At 41.5% G+C, this 25,724-nt stretch overlaps 1 pseudogene; it reads right to left on the bottom strand.

The window, feature by feature from the left end:
- LOC135527169 (lipid droplet-associated hydrolase-like) overlaps positions 1–24,258 on the bottom strand; it is a 31,674-nt pseudogene extending 7,416 nt beyond the window's left edge.
- Between the last annotated feature and the right edge of the window lie 1,466 nt (positions 24,259–25,724).

The raw sequence follows: 25,724 nt of genomic DNA, 5'->3' as shown, positions 1-25,724 counted from the left end.
AACTCTGCGTTGTCATGACCACTCTTTCCTGTGGATTTCTGAATGTAACACGACAAACAAACGTCGGTATTTTGGGTATAAAAATAATCTTTATGGAACAAAAGGAACATTTGTTGTGTAACTGGGAGTCTCGTGAGTGAAAACATCCGAAGATCATCAAAGGTAAACAATTGCTTTGATTGCTTTTCTGATTTTCGTGACCTAGCTACTTAATGCTTAGTGTACATAATGCTATGCTATCGATAAACTTACACAAACGCTTGGATTGCTTTTGCTGTAAAGCATAATTTCAAAATCTGAGACAGGTGGATTAACAAAAGGCTAAACTGTGTTTTCCTATATTGCACTTGTGATTTCATGAATATGAATATTTTTTTGTAATATTATTTGACTGTGGCGCTATGCTATTCAGCGGTTGCTGATGACAATTATCCCGCTACCGGGATGGGTAGCGTCAACAAGTTAAACAACTTCTTACGGCTGAAATCCAGTTAACGGGATATGTCAACAGCCAGTGAAAGTGTAGGGCGCCAAATTCAAACAACAGAAATCTCAGTATTATAAGTATTATACATCATTTTAAAGATAATTTTAAAGATTTAAAGATAAACTTGTTGTTAATCCCACCACAGTGTCCGATTTCAAAAAGGCTCTATGACGAAAACATACCATGCGATTATGTTAGGTCAGTGCCAAATCACAGAAAAACACAGCCATTTTTCCAGCCAAAGTGAGGAGTCACAAAAATCAGAAAGAGATAAAATGAATCACTAACCTTTGATGATCTTCATCAGATGACACTCATAGGAATTCATGTTACACAATACATGTATGTTTTGTTTGATAAAGTTCATATTTATATCCAAATATCTCAGTTTACATTGGCGCGTTATGTTCAGTAATGTTTTGCTTCCAAAACATCCGGTGATTTTGCAGAGAGTCACATCTATTTATAGAAATACTCATAATAAACATTGATAAAAGATACAAGTGTTATGCATGGAATTATAGATATACTTCTCCTTAATGCAACCGCTGTGTCAGATTTCAAAAAAGCTTTACGGAAAAAGCACACCATTCCTTTGTCTTTAGAAATGCAATGGAATGCAGGTCGCTCTCACGGCCCCACGCAAGACTGAGCTCATGGCTTTCTGCCAGACACTTGATTGAAACAGCTCTCATTCGCTCCCCCTTCACAGTAGAAGCCTGAAACAAGGTTCCAAAGTCTGTTGACAACTAGTGGAAGCCTTAGGAAGTGCAATCGGACCAAATTTACACTATCTTGGATAGGCAAAGACTTGAAAACTACAAACCTCAGATTTCCCACTTCCTGGTTGGATTTTTTTCTCAGGTTTTTGCCTGCCATATGAGATCTGTTATACTCACAGACATCATTCCAACAGTTTTAGAAACTTCGGAGTGTTTTCTATCCAAATCTACTACTAATAATAATATGCATATCTTAGCTTCTGGGCCTGAGTAGCAGGCAGTTTACTCTGGGCACCTTTTTCATCCAAGCTACTCAATACTGCCCCCCAACTATAGGGCATCCCAAACCAGACGTCTTTCCAGGCGGCTTGTGTTGACGCCTTGCCAACATTTGTCATCACACCATAGTTTCTAAGGGAAATTCAAAGATGCATTATACTTGTGAATTACTATTAATCACCACATGAGATTTATCACAACTGCTTAGGCTATCACAGGGATTCTCAACCTTTTTCAAATCAAGTAATTTTACTGCCATTTGAGAGTGGCACGAACTAGAGTAGGCACATTCATGGGAAGGTATAGGCTTCTGGCTGTTATAATATTTATGATATTAGTGGTTAGCGACTTGGTCGTGGTTGAAGTCTATGCTGACATGGTTGGTTTGCGATAGCAGTCTCTCCTTACGGCGGGTTGCGCTGCGGTTCCAATATTATAGTGGCGGGTGTGGGTCGGATGCAGGTTATGTACTGTATACCCCCCCATCCCCTTCTCCTCACTATTGGCTTAATGCCTCCCTTGCACTAAAAGGCTGTTAATAAACAATGTGGCTATTAACACCATTATAGACACGTTTAAGGGCTGTAAAATATTAAAAGTCTCTTTAACAGGAAACTCTACTCTACAGTTAGAAACGTTGATTACATGCTGGATTTCCTTTCTTTCCCTCTTTCATGCCGTCATTCAAAGCAGGGTGCTAAAAGAGAGTGAATGTGGACCAGCAGACCAGCGTGATCATTGCCTCAGGTTAGGACCCAGCACTGAAGAGAAAAGGATGTGGCATTTTGTGTGGACCGGAATATCAACTTCCTCGTAACTGGAGCCTCACTACAGCAGAATTTGGGAATTTTGCCAGTTTTCTGGAAATGCATTACTTTAGTATTCTGATTAAAGTAATCAGGAAAGGTATTATTAAAGAGTGGGGCAGCAGATTCCTTCTGATTAGAACAAGTTCCAATTTCCAAGTTCCGGAGGATACAGAAGACGAAACGGAAGGTTGTTGTGTCAGTTACCCTGCTTGACAACACATAGCCTATAAGCTAGATGTCATACATCTTCTTCCTCTACAGACATATAAAATTAGGTCCAGAGATCCAATACCCCCCCCCCCCCCTTCAGATAAACATATCTTCCCTTGCACTTGTCTGTTTATTTAGATGAAAAGTGCTTTTCCATTGTGTCCATCTTTATTTCTCTGCCAATCTGCTTTTGTCTGCCTGGCCTGATAATGGACCCCTGGAGAGGAACATAAAGTCAGTGGGGGGCACCAGTGAAATCACCATTTTGGCATATCATATCCAATGTTCTTCCAAACAGTGCTAAATCACAAATAACAATGTAGCCTATTAAAAACACAGTTCAGTCTAAATAGAATTTAGAATGTACATACTGTAAGCACAAACAGGGGTTAAAGCAAAAATAAATCCCATGACTGAAACTTAAGTCGACCTCAGATCAATTGTCTGGGGCCAAATTAACCTCCCTTTTCATGTAAGAAAGTCACGACTATAATATTTTTAGGGAAAGAGGATCATTCTGTACATGTATTAAACTGCGAGCTTGGCCAATTCCAGTCCCCTTGCTTAGTTCTCTTGGGAAAAAATGTATTTACACACTATACACTATAAATATAAATAAAGAGAGTGGCACTCTATATACAAGTTCACAGTAAATTTATTGGGTGTGCGCCAGCTCGTGCTTTTTATAATATACTGAACAGAAATATAAACACAACATGTAAAGTGTTGAAATAAAAGATCCCAGAAATGTTCCATAAGCACAAAAAGTTTATTTTGCTATAATGTTGTGCACAAATTTGTTAACATTCCTGTTAGTGAACATTTCTCCTTTGCCAAGATAATCCATCCACCTGACAGGTGTGGCATATCACTAAGCCTTTTAAACAGCATGACCATTAATTACACAGTTGCACCTTGTGCTGGGGACACACACAAAAAAGGCTACTCTAAAATGTGCAGTTGTCACATAACAAAATGCCACAGATGTCTCAAGTTTTGAGGGAGCGTGCAATTGGCATGCTGACTGCAGGAATGTCCACCAGAGCTGTTGCTAGAGAATTGGATAGTAATTTCTCTCCCATAAGCTATTATGTCAGGTCATGAAATGTGAGTCCAAATATATTTGTACCTAACCAAATTATTAGATGGCCTACAAAAAAAAATTAAGACTAAATTTAACCCACTGAAAAAAAATTGTGTGGACTAGAATGAGGCTCTCTCCTCCCTATATTGTTCCTGCACTGAGGAATTACCATCTTCAGAAAATGTTTTTATAACTCATCTGCGACTAATCGATGTCCGGAGCTGAAAAAGCAATAGTAACAGTATGCAAATCAGGGAGGCTCTTTCACCAAAAAGGTCTTGTTCAAAAAGGGTTGTTCGTTCGCGAACAAACCATTACTGCTGTTGCGCAGCTGCTTCTAAACCATGGTTGAAACTCCGGCTGTAACTGCGTTTGGAAATGATGCCACTCGCGCAATTGAAGGAGTAAAGAATTGAAGGAGTAAAGAATTGAATGAGTAAAGAATTGAATGAGTAAAGAATTGAATGAGTAAAGAATTGAAGGAGTAAAGAATTGAATGAGTAAAGAATTGAATGAGTAAGAATTGAAGGAGTAAAGAATTGAAGGAGTAAAGAATTGAAGGAGTAAAGAATTGAATGAGTAAAGAATTGAAGGAGTAAAGAATTGAATGAGTAAAGAATTGAATGAGTAAAGAATTGAATGAGTAAAGAATTGAAGGAGTAAAGAATTGAATGAGTAAAGAATTGAATGAGTAAAGAATTGAATGAGTAAAGAACTGAAGGAGTAAAGAAAAAAGTGATAGCAATGGAAAACTGGGACCACCCTCTTTTTACAAAGGCCAAAAATGCATTCAAAAATGCTTTCCAGGGATTGAATTATGAATTGTTGTGCAATAACTGCTTGTCAGAATACATGTTTCGCTCCCTATGACTCTTGCAACATTAATGCGGCTTGAGAGGCATATTTATCTTGCATAGAACACACAACAACAAGCCAACTAGGTAAATAGGTAAACTAAATAGGTTGTATCCTCATCTGATTGATCAAGTATAGGCTTTGAATTACTTTGCCAGCAGCTACAGCAGGCTACACATAGTTTTTTAAGTTGGGCAGCAGTTGTGCACATGATAGATTTATTTAATTCCTTTCATCTGAACATCAAAGTGTCAGCAACAATCATGCATGTCAGTTCATTGCACACAGTTTAACAGAGAAAATAAAATATTTTAGAATAAATCTCTTTGGGAATGTATTTCGTAGTACAGACATGCTTCTGTATTAGGCTATGTAATCTCCAAACCAGCCCCAACCCACAGGAAAGTATTATTGTGGATCTACACTGAGCTCAAAAACGACCTCTCCAGAATCCATATGACAGAAATCCGTCGCAGTGAAGAGGAAGTTTAACCCCATGCACACAGAACACACAGTATTGATCTATTGCAGGTAATAACCCACATAAATGTAGACTAAAATATACACTCTATTCCACTGATATGGCCCCTGAACTACTTGTGTCCACTGTTTTCACAGTTTCTAGCACCCCCTGTTGCAGTGGGTTGCAAGGCTACATTCCTGTGGCATATTTCCCCTGACCCCTCAGGCTTTTAGCTCTTCATGCCTGCACTCCAGCAGTGTTCCAGCTATTCCCTGCTACTGCACCCCACGGTCTGCTTCTGAAGCTTGGGCAACCAAAACCCCAGTAGTACTTGCACAGTAGCATAAACCTTCGACATGGAGGCAGGCAGTAAACAAATGCATAAACACTCAACAGGCCGGTTTGAATCTGGCCTTCCCTGCCATTCAAAGATGCCGTCTCTTGGCAGCGGTGCTCTTAGTCTTGGCCTTGGACAACGATCTCGGGGGAGACCGATGTCAAAGTACAGTAGAGATCATTGTCTTCTGACAGGTGGCATCATTCTAACGTGAATTACTGCTTTTACTCCAGTGAGGGGCAGCCAGAAAGAGCCAGCGTAGGCCACACTCTATTGAACCAACGTGCCACTGCGGAAACAGTGTGAGGTTTGCCACTTCAAACAAGACAGGCTTGGCTCATTGTAACCTGCTGTGCTGTGCCCAGTGTCAGGATAAAACACTCTCCATTTCTGCCATTTAAAGTCGATGTTATGACTGCAACAACCCTTGTGGTCAAAGGTGGTAGGAAGAGAGAGCTGCCATGCTAAACACATTTTGAGGCAGCTGGTTTCTTTAGAGTCGTATTGTATGTATACAACATGATCTGATGGCTTTCTGGAGCCAACAGGGTCTAACCTGTCTTTCACATCAATGGAATTCCAGTTAGACCTGCCAGCCCCAAAGCTGAAAATGATTTAGATTAAGAAGGCTCCTCTGACTCGAGAATCACCAGAGACTCCTTACTTACATACTTACTGTATAAGCAATACGGAAAGCCATCTGTTGTCGAGTCAATGTGAGATGGTGCATGTGTCTAAATGACAGGTACAGAGATTGGAAAGATATAGGGTTAAGTGAGTTGGCTTCTAAAGTGCTTTGTTTGTTACTCAGTTCTCTTTGCCTGTAAGGAGAACCGGATGGTGCTGCCAGGAAGATCAGACTGAGTGTTTCCATGACAACCCGACCAGGTGAATACAGGTGAAATCTACCATCTGCAAACCTTGGTTTATTAGTTGGCTGGATGTATTCGATATCTGCCATGTTGAACTGCAAATGAATATGGAAGGCTTAGTGTTATCTGAAGCTTAGGCTCCTGTTGAATACACACTGAGACTAATGTGTTTATACCATTGTGATGGATGAGATCTGGGCTGAGAGGGTGAGAGAGTTACAGGCTAGATGGGGTTTCGTTCTTGCTTGTCATTTCGGAAACAGAGACTAAATTCGAAATTCATTACACAAACCAATTGGTGGGGCAGTAAAGTTGTGTGTTTATTATACTGTTAATCCTCTACTGAACATATGTTTGCGAGTTGTGCTCATGTGTCAATTTGGTTTTACATGATTTCAGATGATATTACTTTGCAAGGGGTGAAATAACTAATAATGATGTACTCTGCTCTGTATTTAATAAACATTTAGTAATTATGTCAGAAAAACATTTTTTTTTAAATGAAAGTGACTTTTGTCCAACTTAAATATTTCAAATTTAAATAAATGTAGGAACATTATTTACCCGGAGCATGTACACTGAGTGTACAAAACATTAGGAACACGTACACTTTCAATGACAGACTAACCAGGTGAAAGTCATGATCCTCATTGAATCCACTTCAATCTTGTTAAATCCACTTCAAATACGTGTAGATGAAGGGGAGAAGACAGGTTAAAGAATATTTTTAAGCCTTGAGACAATTGAGACATGCATTGTGTATGTGCCATCCAGAGGGTGAATGGGCAAGACAAAAGATTGAAGTGCCTTTGAATATGGTATGGTAGTAGGTAACAGGCACACAAGTTTGTGTGTATCAAGAACTGCTGGGTTTTTCACACTCTACAGTTTCCCAAGTGAATCAAGAAATGGTCCATCACCCAAAGGACATACAGATATAGTCAGAAGTTTACATACACTTAGGTTGGAGTCATTAAAACTCGTTTTTTCAACCACTCCACACATTTCTTTTAACAAACTATAGTTTTGGCAGGTCGGTTAGGAAATCAACTTTGTGCATGACACAAGGAATTTTTACAACAATTGTTTACAGACAGATTATTTCACTTGTAATTCACTGTATCACAATTCTGGTGGGTCAGAAGTTTACATACACTAAGCTGACTGTGCCTTTAAACAGCTTCTGATAAATGATGTCAAATTAGCCTGAGTCAATCGGAGGTGTACATGTGGATGTATTTCAAGGCCTACCTTCAAACTCAGTACCTCTTTGCTTGACATCATGGGAAAATCAAAAGAAATCAGCAAAGACAGAGAAAAAAATGTAGACCTCTACAAGTCTGGTTAATCCTTGGGAGCAATTCCCAAATGCCTGAAGTTACCACGTTCATCTGTACAAACAATACTACGCAAGTATAAATACAATGGGACCACGCAGCCGTCATACCGCTCAGGAAGGAGACGCATTCTGTCTCCTAGTGATGAACGTACTTTGGTGCGAAAAGAGCAAATCAATCCCAGAACAACAGCAAAGGACCTTGGGAAGATGCTGGAGGAAACAGGTGCAAAAGTATCTATAGCCACAGTAAAACAAGTCCTATATCAACATAACCTGAAAGGCCACTCTGCAAAGAAGAAGCCACTACTCCAAAACCGCCATAAAAAAGCCAGGCTACGGTTTGCAACTGCACATGGGGACAAAGATTGTACTTTTTGGAGAAATGTCCTCTGGTTTGATGAAACAAAAATAGAACTGTTTGGCCATAATGACCATCGTTATGTTTGGAGGAAAAAGGGGGAAGCTTGTAAGCCGAAGAACACCATCCCATCAATGAAGCACGGGGGTGGCAGCATCATGTTGTGGGGGTCCTTTGCTGCATAAGGGTCAGGTGAACTTCACAAAATAGATGGCATCATGAGGTAGGAAAATATGTGTATATATTGAAGTAACATCTCAAGACATCAGTCAGGACGTTAAAGCTTGGTTGTCCATTTGGAAGGCCCATTTGCAATGACCCCAAGCATACTTCCAAAGTTGTGTCAAAATGGTTTAAGGACAACAAAGTCAAGATATTGGAGTGACCATCACAAAGCCCTGACCTCCATCCTATAGAACATTTGTGGGCAGAACTGAAAAAGCGTGTGCGTGCAAGTAGGCCTACAAACCTCCCTCAGTTACACCAGCTCTGTCAGGAAGAATGGCCAAAATTCATCCAACTTATTGTGGGAAGCTTGTGGAAGCCTACCCAAAACTTTTGACCCAAGTTAAAAAATTTAAAGGCAATGCTACCAAATACTAATTGAGTGTATGTAAACTTCTGACCCACTGGGAATGTGATGAAAGAAAAAAGCTGAAATAAATCACTCTCTACAATTATTCTGACATTTCACTTTCTTAAAATTAAGTGGTGAGCCTAACTGACATAAAACAGGGAATTTTTACTAGGATTAAATGTCAGGAATTGTGAAAAAACTGAGTTTAAATGTAGTTGGATAAGGTGTATGTAAACTTCCAACTTCAATTGTACAGTCAACTTGACACAACTGTAGGAAGCATTGGAGTCAACATGGGCCAGCATCCCTGTGGAACGCTTACGACACCCTGTAGTGTCAATGCCCCGACGAATTGAGTCTGAGGACAAAATGAGGGGTGCAACTCAATATTAGGAAGGTGTTTCTAATGTTTTGAACACTAAGTGTGTATATGACGCATTATATTAGCACACAAACAGTATTTATACTTCATATTGTGTCAGATGCCAAACAAAGCCTCTATGAACATGACATTAAAAACACAAGGCCAAACCTATAGCCCAGTGAATCTGGAGAGAACCCAGGGCATAACCTAGACAGTCTTATCAGCCCTTACACCCAATGTCCTTTTCAGGGACAAGCAGTGTGCCAGATGCTGTGCTCTGGAAGTACACAAACTCACCCTAGACTGGTCCCTGCTACAAGCTCAACTCAGCCTCCTTTTCCGTTGGTAAGTAGTAAGTACACTAAAAACTCTGCCACCGCTTACCTAGGCCGTGCCGGTGCCCCAACCCAAAAGGCAAGCCATTATTCCAACCCAAATACCTGAGGCACAACGGAACAGGAGTTTCTGATTATCACACATCATACGTTACAGGACATAATCGCTTGTGTTTGCTTCTTGGCAGCCTGCAATCTTCAGTGGGAAAGGAAGTATTTTTCTGCTCATTCCTTTTTTGCAGAAAATAATATGGCAGAGCCGGCTGTACCACAGAATGGGCTGAGGAGATACAGATGTAAAATCTTAATTTGATCACTCTTATTTCTTTTTCTTTCATAATATATTTGTTTGAATTTTTACCCCTTTTTCTCCCCAATATCATGGTATCCAATTGTTTAGTAGCTACTATCTTGTCTCATTGCTACAACTCCTGTATGGGCTCGGGAGAGACGAAGGTTGAAGGTCATGCGTCCTCCGATACACAACCCAACCAAGCCGCACTGCTTCTTAACACAGCACGCATCCAACCCGGATGCCAGCCACACTGTGCACCTGTTAACCTTGGTTGGCACGCACTGCGCCTGGCCCACCACAGGAGTCGCTGGTGTGCGATGAGACAAGGATATCCCTACCGGCCAGGCTCTTCCTAACCCGGACAAAGCTAGGCCAATTGTGCATCGTCCCATGGACCTCATGGTCAAGGCCGGTTACGACAGAGCCTGGGCGCGAACCCAGAGTCGCTGGTGGCACAGCTGGCGCTGCAGTACAGGCCCTTAACCACTGCACCACCAGGAGGCCCTCACTCTTTTATTTCTGAGAAATGCAAACTTGTAAAGTATTTGAGTTTTAAAAAGGCTTAAAAAGTTTGTAATTTACAGACTTGATTTGACAGAATGAAAAATATATCAAACCCAACAAAAATGTCCATTAATTATAATCTACATAATAATGAACATTTCCTGTTGCTGCAGGATTATTTTCCTGCTGTAGCAAACTGGCTCCAATTAATATCCTACATCTGTACCAGCTCAAGGAGAGATGGAAAAGGAGATTAATGCAGCTCAAAGTTGATGCATAAATGTTAGCTTATTTGGGTAACATAAGATCCAATAAATTAATCTGATAGAATTAGCTTTTTATGTATTGAATGTGTTCAGACTGAGCACTTTGACAGCAAATAAGTGATCATGCCTTGACTATTACAGATCTACTGTAGGCCTACATATCATTAAGCTCTATTTCTGTGAGGAAAATGTTAAAGATAGCAATTAAGATTACACAGAGCGGTTGCCGATGCTTCTATATTTTGATCTCTACACATAGAACAGAGGAAGGAACCCCACAGAGAGGAGGAACTGCCAACAAGAAGAGAAACAACACAAAAAACAGTGAAAAGGTCATATTATAAAATAAGAGCTAGAAAATAAGAATGATGAAAAGCTTGTCTGAGTGAGAGAGGAAATGCCTCCCAGAAAAAAACGACAAGTTCTCTTGTTATTCAACCCGTTAACCTTTAACGTGGCCTCCGAAATGGGTGGGTTACAAGGGTCCAATTTCGGCTTAGGATGTTTTCACATAAATTCTCGAACATGCACCTCTCCCATGCTGAGGCAGTGTTCTCACTGCACTTTGTAACATGCCAAGCTACCACCCTGGGACCAGCCTATCCCCTCACAGGACAGTAGGGTGCCATAGAGCAGAGGCAACTAGATGGACATCAATGCTCAGAGGGCCCATATACACCAAACATAGTTTTTCCCCTCATTAATCTACCCACAATACCCCATAATAACAAAGCGAAAACAGGTTTTAGGATTTTTCTTGGCAATTGTACTTCAAAAAAAAATAAACAATGAAATATCACATTTACATAAGTATTTAGACCATTTACTCAGTACTTTGTTCAGACACCTTTGGTATCGATTACATCCTCGAGTCTTCTTGGGTATGATGCTACAAGCTTGGCACACCTGTATTTGGGGAGTTTCTCCCATTTTCCTCTGCCGATCCGCTCAAGCTCTGTCAGGTTGGATGAGGAGCGTCGCTGCACAGCTATTTTCAGGTCTCTCCAGAGATGTTCGGTTGGGTTCAAGTCCGTGCTCTGGCTGGGCCACTCAAGGACATTCATAGACTTGTCCCGAAGCAACTCATGCGTTGTCTTGGCTGTGTGCTTAGGGTCGTTGTCCTGTTGAAAGGTGAACCTTCGCCCCAGTCTGAGGTCCTGTGTGCTCTGGAGCAGGTTGTCACCAAGGATCTCTCTGTACTTTCCTCAGTTCATCTTTCCCTCAACCCTGACTAGTCTCCCAGTCTCTGCCGCTGAAAAACCTTCCCACAGCATGATGCTGCCACCACCATGCTGCACCGTAGTGATGGTGCCAGGTTTCCTCCAGATGTGACGCTTGGCATTCAGGCCAAAGAGTTCAACCTTGGTTTCATCAGACCAGAGAATCTTGTTTCTCATGGTCTGAGAGTCCTTTAGGTTCCTTTTGGTAAACTCCAAGCAGGTTGTCATGTGTCTTTTACTGAGGAATGGCTTCCATCTGGCCTGATTGGTCGAGTGCTGCAGAGATGGTTGTCCTTCTGGAAGGTTCTCCCATCTCCACTTAGGAACTCTAGAGCTCTGTCAGAGTGACCAAGTGTCACGTTCTGACCTTTATTTCCTTTGTTTTGTCTTTATTTAGTATGGTCAGGGCGTGAGTTGGGATGGGCAGCCTATGTTTGTTTTTCTATGTTTGGTTTCTGTTTCGGCCTAGTATGGCAGTTATCGTTAGTTGTCTCTGATTGAGAATCATACTTAGGTAGCCTGGGTTTCACTGTTGGTTTGTGGGTGTTTGTCGCCACACGGTACTGTTTCGGTCATGTTCACATTTATTGTTTTGTATTTTATAGTGTTCAGTTTGTTTATTAAAGTAATCATCATGAACACTTACCACGCTGCATCTTGGTCCGATGCTTACTCCTCTTCAGACAAAGAGGAGATCTGCCGTTACACCAAGGCCCTTCTCCCCCGACTGGGTCGTTTTAGGGAAAAGGTGGTGGGTAGTTCGATTTGTTGTTGTTTCAACTGCTGATTGCCGCTTTAAAGCCTGACAAATCTCGATATGATAGACGTTACACTACAATTTCACTTCTACCATAGTATTTAATCCAAAGTGGGGTCTCACCTGCAGCTCAGGATCCAACGTCAACATCTCCAGGATGATGTAGCAGCCGACGGAGTGGCCCATTGGGACCAGGCAAGTGTCCCTGGGAATGTGCTCACTGAGGAAGACCAGCTTGTGCTTCATTCTTCCATTCAGTCTGCAAAGATCAAGGTTCATCATTAGTATTCAGTATTACATCAGTATGACATCTATTTCACTATCACCCTGATCAAGGACATGAGAACAGCATTGTTCATCAATGTCTCTGTACACATGTACATTCGTCAGCTAAAGGACATGGATCACCCCAACATATGTAGGGACAACATGTTATGGTAATATTCACTGTTTCATTTTGCTGATATCCTCAAATTAGCAGTACTCAGGACCCTTTGAAAACAAAATTAAAACAAGACCATTCAAAGGGAAATCGAAGTTGGGAAGTATTCCAAAAACATCTTGATCTCATTTTTGTAATCTTTTTGGAAAGCTATTTAGCTCTACTTTATTGAAATAATCCTGTAAATCTAGCCCCAGAACAAAGTTTCGAAGAAAGAGGTTAACATTTCCCTACTTGCGCCAAGCAGTCAAATACAATAACCTTTTACGATTAAAGAGAGGGTATGAGCGAGGAGATGGCGAGATGATGAGAGGGCAAGAAAGAGCTGAAGGAAGTGTAAAATGTGTAGAATGTGTCTACCTATGGTGATGGTGGTCGGGATTTAGCGGGAGGAAAACTACAAATTCCAATTAATTTAAGAATGAACAAATTAATCCCCATTTTACATATTTGATGAGGGATTGACGTTTTATTCTTTCAGGTTTTGGCGAATTTGGCGAAGACGTTCTGTGCAGACAGCATAGGGATAGGGTGGGGAAGGTTGTGGGGGTTGAGGATATGTTTAAATATAATGGAAAAAAAACTAAATGAGTACAAATTGTGATTAATGGGTCAGTAAAGAATAACATATGGAAAAAATAAATTCCCCCACACAACCTAATGATCCTCTTGGCAAGAGAGAGGCAGGAGGCTGGGGCGGCCCATTAAGCGATTAAAGCCTTTGCACAAATGTGCAATAAATGTGTGGTGCATTTTTCCTCCATGGGAAAGGTAACTGATTTCCTATGTGTCAAAACACCCTCAGTTGTGGTATTACTGATTGCAACATGGGAGGTGGAGGCTCTTTTTTAAAACTCTCTCCTCAATATTTGGGTGTGGTTACATTTGCAAAACTTCAGGACCTCTGAATAATGTGACAAATGCCAACAACGACAATGGTGTGGACACGGTATGAACACATCTCAGTGTAGTTTTGAGAGAAAGAGGTGAGAAGGAGATTAGCAACAGCCTCCGTCCTGTATTTCACTGTGCATACTTCCTCTCAGCTCACAAACTTCCTCCTCAAAAAGTGTTTGTGAAGCTGGTTCAACATCTGTACCACAGTGGTAGCCAACAGTTGTCGACCTTGCATATAAAAACGAGGGATCAAGTAACAAGATAAAGTGAACATTGTCTTGAAGTTATTTGATCAGATTGAGAAGCTGGGCATCAGACCAAAATGTCACAAAGTGGTAGTAAACAAAAAAGTTGAATTCCTGACATTCATTATGTCATTATTGAAATTTCTACTGCTTCGTGCCATTTGTCTCCTATGCACAAATCACGCAAATCTGTAGACGTGACCAACGATAGTGGAGGGAGCGTAATTGGTATCAGACGCACCATAAAAACCTCTCGTTAAAATCCATAACCCTGATATTAGACCTTAGCTGTTCGACTCAGAAATATAGAGGGAAATTAATAGTTTAGTACTCTGGACACTAACAGTGTACAACTTAGTGATATCAAAAGAAGGAAAGCTGCTGGTGAAAAGTAGCATTGCAAACTCATTCTGACAAAATGAATGAAATCTGGGGCTCCTGGAGGATCCCATGACCCAGGGATGGCTTATTGATGTTGGCAGAGGGAGAATGTTTCCTGTGCTTGCATTAACAGATATTTTTAGAGGAGGCCCAATCAATACTGTTTCTCTGTATCGGCCAGGCCTTTCCCTGGACGTCCCAGAGGTTTCAGAGGCTGCTGCTCTACGATCCCACCCTGACCCTCAGCAAATGTAATGCTCTGACGAGGTGTAAATCAATGGCATTCAAGGGTTGACCAGGGTGGTCCGTCACCAAAGGCTTGGATTGAAACTGCAGAAGAGGGGTGGAAAGGTAGCCGATATGTCAGACGTGTTTGTGTTTCTGTGTTGGATGAGGGTAAGAGTCGAGTGGATGTGGAAAGTGTCCTAAGTAATACTAGCCATAATGCATGACCACATGAGCGTGCAGGTCTAGCCTGGCAAATAATATTAAAAAACAACAAAAAAAGGACAAATAACATACGTTTGTTTTGGTACAGCTTTTTTACTACATATACATACATTTCACCTATACCTTTTACATACATGGTACTTTTATATATAACAACAATACATTACCAAACAAACTCTTTAATCCCAACCCTCAGCCACACTCAGTCCATCCCACCTATCACCATAGACCATGTTATGACACTGGGTGCAAAGTAAAGTCTTACTAGTGGTTCTTTAAAATCCTCAAGATGGATATGTCTTTTGTCATTCTCAAGGTGGACAGATCCAAACTAGACTGTCCCATCCATCTCATGGCCCTCAGAAAAGCTGTTGCTTCCATCTGGTTGGGATTTAACTTAGTACAGGTGAGGCCTTGGTAATGTCTCTCCCACGTATCAGGCACAATAAAAATGTCCTCACTGCTTTATGAATGAATATTACAGGGCTCATATGCTGGTGCGGTCTGGAGAGGGAGAGGCCTCTTGGCTCAAGCTAACTCGTCCGGCTCACCTAACATTCCTCTTCTCCTGCGCCGTCTTTACTATTGGAGAGTGAGCTTACAAGGAGGTACACATTTCAAAGCTAGCTAGTCAGTCATGAGTGGTCAGGAGATGTGCTGCTGATATGCAATAAAGCCTCATAGAATGTCCTGCTGCACAAACCACTTTCAATAAGAGATATGAATGAGTTATATACCATCAATCACGTCCATAGTATCAGGAGGCACACAGTGTCCAGCATGGGTCACTGCCCACACAGGGTAGCGCCAGCCCAACGTCTGGCGAAGCGTCTGCATAAAGATCATGTAAAAGCCAATCACACCGGGGTCACCTATTTTCACAGTCAACTGTACCAGTTTCTTATTATGTCAATACATTTCCCACTGTACTCTTGAAGAACATCGCGTATGACGACAAAGCGGTGGCCACATTATGGTCGTCCTGTCATTCCCTGACCTTTGCCATCAATCTCATCAGCCCCCACTGTCAACTCCGCTGCTAGCTAGGAACTTTATTTAGCTTATAGTACGGTTGAGTAATATCTTCCTACAGGTAAAAAAGGTGAGTTTATCCTGGTTGGGGTTTATTTCTGTCAGGGTGAGATAAAAGGCCAAAACGCTGAATAGCAGATGTTTAAGAATAAAGGCTACTCTGTGTGGTCTGTCTGTCCGTCCAATAGGAGAGAAGCTGAAGTGTGGCATTCTGAGTGTGTATCAATAGCGTGTGACGAGTGACATTATTTGAGAGTAATCTGTATACATTCATACAGTAGGTGTTTTGTATTGTGCAAGTCACGTGTATAAGTGTGGATGAGAATCGGGGTATACACTATGTTGCAGTAAGTTTATGACTGCAACACAGGGACACAAGGTTTTATTGGCATGCTTACAATGATGTAGCCATAGCCTGGCGTCCTGGCCAGCTGAAAAGTAGAAGCAACTTTTGCCTACATCTGTAATTTCAGGCGATGGGATTGGTAATGCTCTCTGTTTTGAAATGAGACGAATCCCTTTCCATGTATAACTGCCTCAGTGACAGGGTGTTGAGAGAGAGCTGCAGGTCCAATCTATGGAGGAACATAAAGCTTTATTTCCATTAGGCTGTGGAGTGTTATAACAATACATTGCCAATCATCGCTCATGCCACATTTAGGCTAAAGCATTTGGAAAAATAAGTTAAAGCCATCTAACACTTTGGTTAATAGTGGACATTATCAAGCTCATAAAATTCCCCTGGGCTATTTTACATGACCACATGCTGGTTAAAATGGCATTGGTTTGTTGATTGGATAGTTCATATGCCACTGTTAAAAATGCAGTAAAGGAGTGTACTCACTGCTTCTGTTATTCCTTTTAATCCATTATCCCCATAATACATCCAATTGGGTAGATATAAAACACAAATAAATATCTGGCAACACGCAGACCGCATACTATAAATGTATCACTTAGTACAGATGTAGGATCTTAATTTGCTGTAGGATCCTTTGTTGCTGAGAATTTTCCTGTGCTGCAGGAAATGCAGATGAGCTTCAGGATTTACAAATTCACTGAAAACCCGCACTAACAGAAGGTTAGATAAACTGTATTCCACTTTTCATGCAGCCTAATTTTGACCAGATAATTGCCTAACCACTGATCAAGCAAGATTATGAACTAAGCATTCAAATCCTGTTTCTGCAGGATTATTTTCCTGCCACAATACAGGCCAAATTAAGATCCTACATCTGTCCTCAAAATGAATTAAACCCATTGCAAGATATGGAATCTAGATGTTTTTGTATTTAGGATCTCTAAAATCTTGGAGTTGAACCCACAATTCTTGCATTGTGAAAGCATCTAACCACATGCCCCCATCAAGCTAACAAGCTAATAAGTAACAATCACACATAGTTAATGTCCTAAAAATAATTAACTTGTCTTATTTTGCCTGGCAGAAGGGCTTGGATTCCTTGTGAAAGCTAATGTGATCTTGAAACAATCAAAAACATTTACTATGAGTTCAACTCTATTTTCTAGGGTGGTTGATGGCAACCATAAAGTACATGGAACTAGATCAGGATTTTGTGGGAAATAAGGACAAACAGTGGTTTGAGGGGGAGGGATATGGCATGAAACCTGTAGTCTGAGATTGAACTCTCACTACCGTGGGCCCGAGTTCAGAACACTTGTTGCAGTTCTTGCTAGTGTTTTCATATTTTCATTCACATATCCTGAGTCATTAATCAAGAACCGAGCGCAGCTGAAGACGTTGCGCAACTCTTTGTGGGAGAGCAAGCTTCTCTGCTGAGCAGAGTGCATATAAAATAAATATGGGAGACAAATAAAGACTTAGAAGTGCACAGATATTTATGAGTTATTATGAGGACAATTCCCCCTAGGGATAGTTCAGTGAGGTGGAAACTTTCCGGTCTTTTCATTTAATTGACAGTAGTAGGCAGCGGTTGTGTAGATCAGTGAAAAAAACAACAATTTTGAATCTCATGAAGTGCATGCCTCTACTGCAGTAGATCCATTAGAATGGACACCATGTCCATCTCACTATCTATGAGAGCTTCCTGGTCACTTTGTTTTTACCTTTTGTAACCAACCATGACAGATAAGGCCCCCTCTTTTCTCTCATCGAATGGCAACCTCCGCCTCTCTCAATATCTGCTAGACTCCCGCAACTGAACATTGTGTCTCCTGCTCTCCACAAGCTGAGTAAACAGTAAACTCCCTCTTTCTCCCAGACAGTGGGGAGTGTGCAGGGGATGGGCTGTCCTTAAATGCAGCACCCTTTTCTAGACTCCGTCCGCAGCCCCTCCTAGCCTACTGATTAAATACATTTGTATGTTTTTATTCACGCTGGGTTTCCAAATCTCTCCCAGATGGCCCCAGACATGCTCAAGAAGCAGGTTTTCAGAAACCCGACCCATACCAGAGATGTGCCATTGGAAATGACAGTGCTATTTTTGCTAGGCACCACAACAGACGCCCCCACTCTCCCGCTGGTGACTTGCACTCCCAAGAGAAGATGTAATAAAGGCCCCCCGAATCCCATTGTCACACAGCTTGAACCGATTTGAACTCGAGGCAAGTGTAGAAAAGAAAACCGCTTGATACTTTAGCAGTCTAGGATCACTCCTCAGACCACCCATTTGTAAGGAGTAGACAGGTACCCAAAACTGAACCAATTATTAGGATGTGAACAAATAAACTTTCAACGGATACTTGGCCTTCATGAAGATAAGCTTCAGTATTTGTATGAGTTTTGTCCCCAACATCTGTCTCTATCAGCAAAGAGGAGTTTGGAATGTGATTCGCTGGAGGATACATCTACTGTATCTGGTGTTCACAGCCAATTGAGGGGCGGGTTACGCAGGTATTATTTTGCGAGGAGTGTACCGCTCACTCAAGAAAGGTCATGAAGGTGACTGCACAGGTCCCCCTTTATCCGGTAAATAGAGTGGACAAAAAAACGTAATTAATTAAGGAGAGAAAAAATTCAATTAGGACATAAAAAAAGCCACAATGTTAAGTCTGTGGGCTGAAAGAGAGTGATAGCACATACTGTAGAAAGAAACCTGAATTAACAAGGGGTTAGGATTGAGCTGATGGAGAGAGATGACTGAGCTGATGGAGAGAGATGACTGAGCTGATAGAGAGAGATGACTGAGCTGATGGAGAGAGATGACTGAGCTGATGGAGAGAGATGATTGAGGTCTTACTGAGTCAAGAGTCAGTGACAGAGGGAAACGCCTTAACTCCACAATAAGACTCTTCAGGAGTGGTGGTGGTAAACACATGAGAACTGAATGATTCATGACAGAGGTATTGGAGTAGGGGGAGCAAAGAGGGTTTCCTATTGTTGTACTCTGTTAGGCAAAGCACAATAGCCCAATGAATTCAGATGCCATTGTTTTCAATGAGACAGCGACTGGAAATTCTGACGAAGTTACACCGTCTACAGCAACAACAAAGGCCACACCAGATGTAGGCTAGTATGCGGCTGTGCTTCCCTTTGCAGTCCGTAATAGTTTGCAAGCCCCGCCACATTCGATGAGCATCGGAAGCCGGTGTAGAAGGATTCAATCTTAGTCCTGTATTGACGCTTTGCCTGTTTGATGGTTCGTCAGAGGGCATAACAGGATTTCTTATAAGTGTCCGGGTTAGAGTCCCACTCCTTAAAAGCGACATCTCTACCCTTTAGCTAAGTGAGGATGTTGCCTGTAATCCATGGCTTCTGTTTGGGGTATGTACGTACGGTCACTGTGGGGTTGCACAATGCACTTATTGATGAAGCCAGTGACTGATGTGGTGTACTCCTCAATGCCATCGGAAGAATCCCAGAACATAATACAGTGTGTGCTAACAAAACAGTCCTGTAGCTTAGCATCTGCGTCATCTGACCACTTCCGTATTGAGCGAGTCACTGGTGCTTCCTGCCTTAGTTTTTGCTTGTAAGCAGAAATCAGGAGGATAGCATTATGGTCAGATTTTCCAAATGGAGGGCGAGCTTTGTACGGGTCTCTATGCATTAAAGTCCCCGGCCACTAGGAGCGCAGTCTCTGAGCATTTTCTTGTTTGCGTATGGCCTTATACAGCTTGTTGAGTTAGGTCTTAGTGCCAGCATCGGTTTGTGTTGTGGTAAATAGACAGCTATGGAAAATATAGATGATAACTCTATTGGTAAATAGTGTGGTCTTCAGCTTATCATGAGATACTCTACCTCAGGCGAGCAAAATTGAGACAACCTTAATATTAGATTTCGTGCCCCAGCTGTTATTGACAAATAGACACAGACTGCCATCCCTAGTCTTACCAGAGGCAGCTGTTCTCTCTTGCCAATGCATGGAAAACCCAGCCAGCTGTATGTTATCCATGTCGTTGTTCAGCCACGACTCTGTGAAAAATAAGAAATTAATTTTTAATGTCCCATTGGTAGGATAGTCTTGATCGGAGCTCATCCAATTTATTATCCAATGATTGCATGTTGGTAGAGGTGGGTTAACCGCTCGCCGTCGGGTTCTTACAAGGCACCTCGACCTACGTCCCCTATATCTCTATCTCATCTTCATGCGAATGACGGGGATTAGGCCTTGTTCGATGTCTGAAGTAAATCCTTTGTGTCCGACTCGTTCAATTTTTTTGTTGACCAGTATGAGGTTAGTAATCGCTGTTCTGATATCCAGAAGCTCTTTTCAGTCATAAGAGACGGTGGCAGAAACATTATGTACAAAATAAGTAACAAATAATGCAAAAAAACACACAATAGCACAATTGGTTAGGAGCCTGTAAAACGGCAGCCATCTCCTCTGGCGCCATTACTATGAAAGATATGGTGAAAGCTATGATCCCTTAATGATGTAACTTATTAAATACACTTCAATCAGTGTAAATGAAGGGGAGGAGACAGGTAAAAGAATGAAGTTTAAGCCGTGAGACAATTGTGACATGGATTGTGTATGTGTGCCATTCAGAGGGTGAATGGGCATGACAAAAAATGAAAGTGCCTTTGAACAGGGTATGGTGGTAGGTTTGTGTCAAGAACTGCAAAGCTGCTGGGTTTTTCACACTCAACAGTTTCCAGTGTGTATCAAGAATGGTTCACCACCCAAAGGACACCCAGCCAACTTGAAACAACTGTGGGAAGCATTGGCGTCAACATGAGCCAGCATCCCTGTGAAACACTTTCAACACCTCAGTATTAGGAAGGTGTTCCTAATGTTTGGTATACTCAGTGTAGGCTACAGTTGGAAATAGCAACAAATTATATTTTAATTTAAGAATGGCTATGATATTATAACTCAATAAAAAATACATTATTGTTCTTGTGTGTCTGTCACTAAGGGAATTCCATTTTAGCCACAGTTCAGATCATACATCACTTTAGTATTGGCAACAGCAGTTGTGCAAGTGCTTCTGGAGGAATAGAGCATGCACTGGCAATAAGAGAGTGACACATGATGATGCACTATTAATGTAGTGACATAAGTGCCTTAATAAGAGACTGACTCATCTCTTAGCTAAAAGAAGCACAATAGCACATTGGATATCTGTTAATTATTTAAATACAGATGTCTCATGACCAAATGTCTCATTTTTGGAAGAGGACAACTCCTGAATCACTCCAGGCTTGATTCATTCAAGAAAGTCAAACAACCCTCCCCGTCTTCCCCACTTGTTGTCTTTCCTCCCTTCTTCCTTCACTAGAAAGGGTGCATTTCTAGTGTCTATGAATGTGGGTCTGCTGAACTGAACAGTGTGGAGACCTCCCTCCCTAGCATCTTTGATCTCTCGGCTGCGTGCCTGAAGTACCGCAGCACTGACGTAGTCCCGCACCTGCAGCCCACTTTGAGCTTCCACTGCACTTCCAAAGATTGAGTTAGACTTCACAAAACACATTTGCCTTTTAGGACTAGTCTGCAAAAATCAAGTGGTTGAAATGATCAGTGAGCAGTGGTACATTTTACAGACTGCAGTCACCACACCTTAAAGTATGTATTTTAACTCACTTTAATCACAGCGGTATTACAGGGGCTCAATTCAGATGTTTACCTAATAGTGACATGCCTGGTACTGCTAATAGCATTGTGGCAGGTGGATTGAGGGATAAGACTGGAATGTCAGCCCAAGTTATTGGTTATGATTATTTTCATGCATTGCTGAAATATTTGGTGGAATGTAACCTGGAGGTAACATTTGATTGCTATTCCCTCCCTTGGTCTTGCTGACCTTTTTGCCTCTCCTCCATCTGTTGAGAATAGAGGGTGGCCTGGAGGGAGGGTGGAGGGATGTATCGATAGAGGGTGGCCTATGTATCAAGTAGACTATCCTATCCATTTACCCTAGGGGCTAAAGCGAGTTGCTCCTGGTTACTTTTTCATCCGTTGAATTGACCATTTTTGATCCTCAGGAGGAAATGAAGATGTCACAGGCGCACACACAACACCATCACACAGAACAGACAGAGAAGAGCATAGGCCTACACATGACAAAACATATCAGGTGCTGGTTTTAAAACATCAAACTTTTCACTAACCCATTTTTACCGAATGTCTATGATTGTAGTAGGCTATACGCTTTGAGATTTTGAATGATTGGCTGTGGCATCTGTGCTCTATCAAAACAGTCAAAAACACATAAGTTTAATTGGAGGAGGTCAACCTCTATTCAAGTCGTCATGGTTTCCATTCATCAATCAAAACACACCTACAGAGAATACAGATACACCTGTGAGTGCTTTAGAGTATGAAACACTGCTTGTCCATACGATTGGACACAAAGATCATTACTCTGATCACTGAGAAAAGGGCAGCTGGTCTACAATAACTGGGCCTTCATGGTGTCTCTGTCAGCCATAATGGGTCCATTGAGCCATATACTGAGTGATATTTAGAGGGCAATGAACGAGCTCCAGTCACTGCGACCTTTCAAAGGTCACTGGCATGACTGAGATTCTCCCCCTGACTCTATGGCTCATCTTTCTCAAAGTTCCCATATTTAACCACAAAGAAGTGGGGTGACATAGGCAGAGTAGTATCGAGGCACACGAGACCCAAAATATGTTTGTGTGCTATTTGGTCCGGACATGGTGAGAACATAGTCACCGGATAGGACGTTTAACATCAACATCACATGATATGATGATGAGACACTAAGGGTCAATTAAAGCAAACTACTCTGTCAGGAATACGATGAAACGTGTTGTATTAACGACACCACTTTTAAAAACTGCAGTTTAAAAAGCCTTTGAACATATTGTTAAGGGTGAGATTATGGCCAAGGTTCAGGATTGATTAAACCCATTGCAGTTTGCTTATGAGATTGGGAGAGGGATGGAAGATGCAACTGTCACTTTTCTTAACTATGTCCTTAAACATCTCGAGAGAAGTACAGTAAAGCCCATGCCAGACTACTATTTGTTGACTTCTCTTCCACTTTTAATTGTATACAACCACATCTTAGCAGAGAGGCTATTGTCCAATTTTGTTCTTGATTTTAACAGTCTGGTTGACAGATTTTTAAAAAATCAAAATAACTCAGTGAGATTCAATGGTTCACTACAATATCCTCGTCCACTGGTTCACCACAAGGTTGCGTCCTTTCCCCTCTGTTTGTACTGTACACTAATGATTGTCAGAGTAAATCACGACAAGACATACCATTAAGTTTGCAGATGACTAAGGTTATCATGAGTGTGACAGGAAGTTGAGCTGAGCCATGGCCCAGTGATGGAGGAGAGTGTTGGATGGTGTGACCACTCCTACTTAGAAATTCATGTCAAGAAAACCAAGGATATGGCTATTGATTTCTGGAGGAGCTCACTGCCGCCAATACAGACTGATAGATGGTGAGAGGCCGTCGATCAATACAAATATCTTGGAACTTTCCTCGACAGCAAATTGAGTTGAGAGAGATCAGCATTTGTTCTTTCTGAGGAAACTGACGTTTCAGGGTGGATAAGACGCCGATGACCATCTTTCACCGATCATTCATTGAATCCATTTTACCATTCAATACGATCTGCTGTTTTAGAAATAGTCAACTTAAAGAGTAAGAACGGGATGGGTAACACTGTGAAACAAAGTAGCAGGATCATGAGCTTTACTGACCTTTCTCACCTGTATCAGACAGTAGTCATACGTAAGGAGCCATCCATTCTGAGGGACTCCCAGCATCCCTTGTTTGATGATTTTATGTTGCTTCCCTCAAAACAAATAGGTCTAAACTCTCCTTCATGCCAGCTGCTATCAGCTTTCTCAATAAGCTGTAGTAGCACTGGTAGTTGTGAACTGATTGCAGTATATATTGTTTTGGTGTATATTTATTGTCATGTGCTTTTACTATGTGCTGCAAAATGAAATGGCCCCTGGGGATAAGAAAGACTCTACTCTAAAGGGATAGCCCACTAAAAATACACATACCTTGGCTGTAGTCAATTTACCAATACAGTTTTTGGATGAAAACTACAGGCATCTCACAATAATCTAACCAGGAATAACATAATGCATTTTCCATTAATTAAGAAAATGCTTTAAAGAGACTCACCTGAACTGATGAGAAAAAGCGCTTTAGGGGGGATTACCAGTGTAGGTTACAGGTGACGAATTTGAAAACCTCTGTGACAGCCCCACAGCTGTATAGGTGCTCTGTGAAGGCCTCACCTCTATTGCTGAGGATCCCATGTCAATGGCTAGCAAAAGAGTGAGGCATGCAATGTTAGTTATTTCATTTATTTTACTAGGCAATGACAGCCTAGGAACAGTGGGTTAACTACCTGTTCAAGGGCAGAACGACAGATTTGTACCTTTTCAGCTCAGGGATTTGAACTTGCAACCTTCCAGTTACTAGTCCAACACTCTAACCACTAGGCTACCCTGCCGCAATGTTGTTTGTTGAGGTTAGTGCCATGCTCAAAGATACAACGGCGGGGAATTGAACAGACAATTCATTATTGGCTGCTGTCACTAACCTCAAGGCTATTGCCACCTCATGAGCCCTGATTATAACATGGCTGTAGCAAAGATATTAATAACCTCTATTATTATGGAGATAATCAGACATGCTCCATATGAAATAGCCTATTCATTTATTTAGAGAACTAGCCTAATATTTGCCATCCATCTATTGTACCTAGAGGTTCTTCTTTAGAAAATTGTCCAATTCGACTGAGATTCAAATTCTGTGTGATTTCATGTTGGAACACAGGCCACTGAACCGTTCACCTACTTGTTATCAGTTTAATGTTTCATTCCCTTTGACACCGACCCAATCAGTGTAATAAATTAGCTGACTAGGGAATCGTTTTTAGGTTGGTTGACAACATGTACATTTTTAGTCACAGCCTGGGCAGCTAGCTATATCATTGCATAGAACATACCTGACTGAGCTGCTATGCTAATTATGTTGCTAATGTTGTTGGAAATCGGATAGCCAGCAAGCTACCTAATTAGCTAGCTATTACTCCTAAGATTTTCACTGCGACGATTACATACCAAATACTTTGTCGAAATGAAATGTTTTGCTATGTTGATGACGGTCATGCCCTAGTACCAACGGACACTGAAGGGGCACGAGTGGTTTGTGCTCACCCGGCTTCTAGCTGGTCCAGTCTGATAGTCTTGGTGGCGTTCTAGATAATCTTCACCAGATAACGTAACTTTTTGTGAATTTTTAAGTATTTATTTCATCAAAACAAGCACAAACAGGCTTCATAATTCATGTTAACTGATTAATATTATCTCATAGAACAAAAGATCTCATTAGCCCGTGTTAACTTAAGACCTTATTTCAGGCTTTTATCCCAAAACCCCATTTTTTCCACATTCATTCCCCCATAGGAATGGCCAATGAACCATTTCTGTTTTTTAGGACTGGCCTACAAGCTGGCGAGCTCTATTGTCCAGCACCTCTGGCGCAATTAGGATTAAGTGCCTTGCTCAAGGGCACATCCACTGATTTCTCACTTTGTCTGCTAAGGGATTCGAACTAGCGACCTTATCAGTTTCTTGCCGAAAGCTTTACCTGCTAGGCTACCTGGCACCCATAATAATCAGATCATAAAAAACGACTATCGTATGTGAATGGATCTAAGACTATTTACATCTGTTTTAGATCTCTGTAAACATGTAAGAAGTGTTTAACATGGCAG

Source organism: Oncorhynchus masou, chromosome 32 (assembly GCF_036934945.1).
Source record: "Oncorhynchus masou masou isolate Uvic2021 chromosome 32, UVic_Omas_1.1, whole genome shotgun sequence".
Lineage (NCBI taxonomy): Eukaryota > Metazoa > Chordata > Actinopteri > Salmoniformes > Salmonidae > Oncorhynchus > Oncorhynchus masou.
This window is presented reverse-complemented; position numbering and strand designations above follow the sequence as displayed.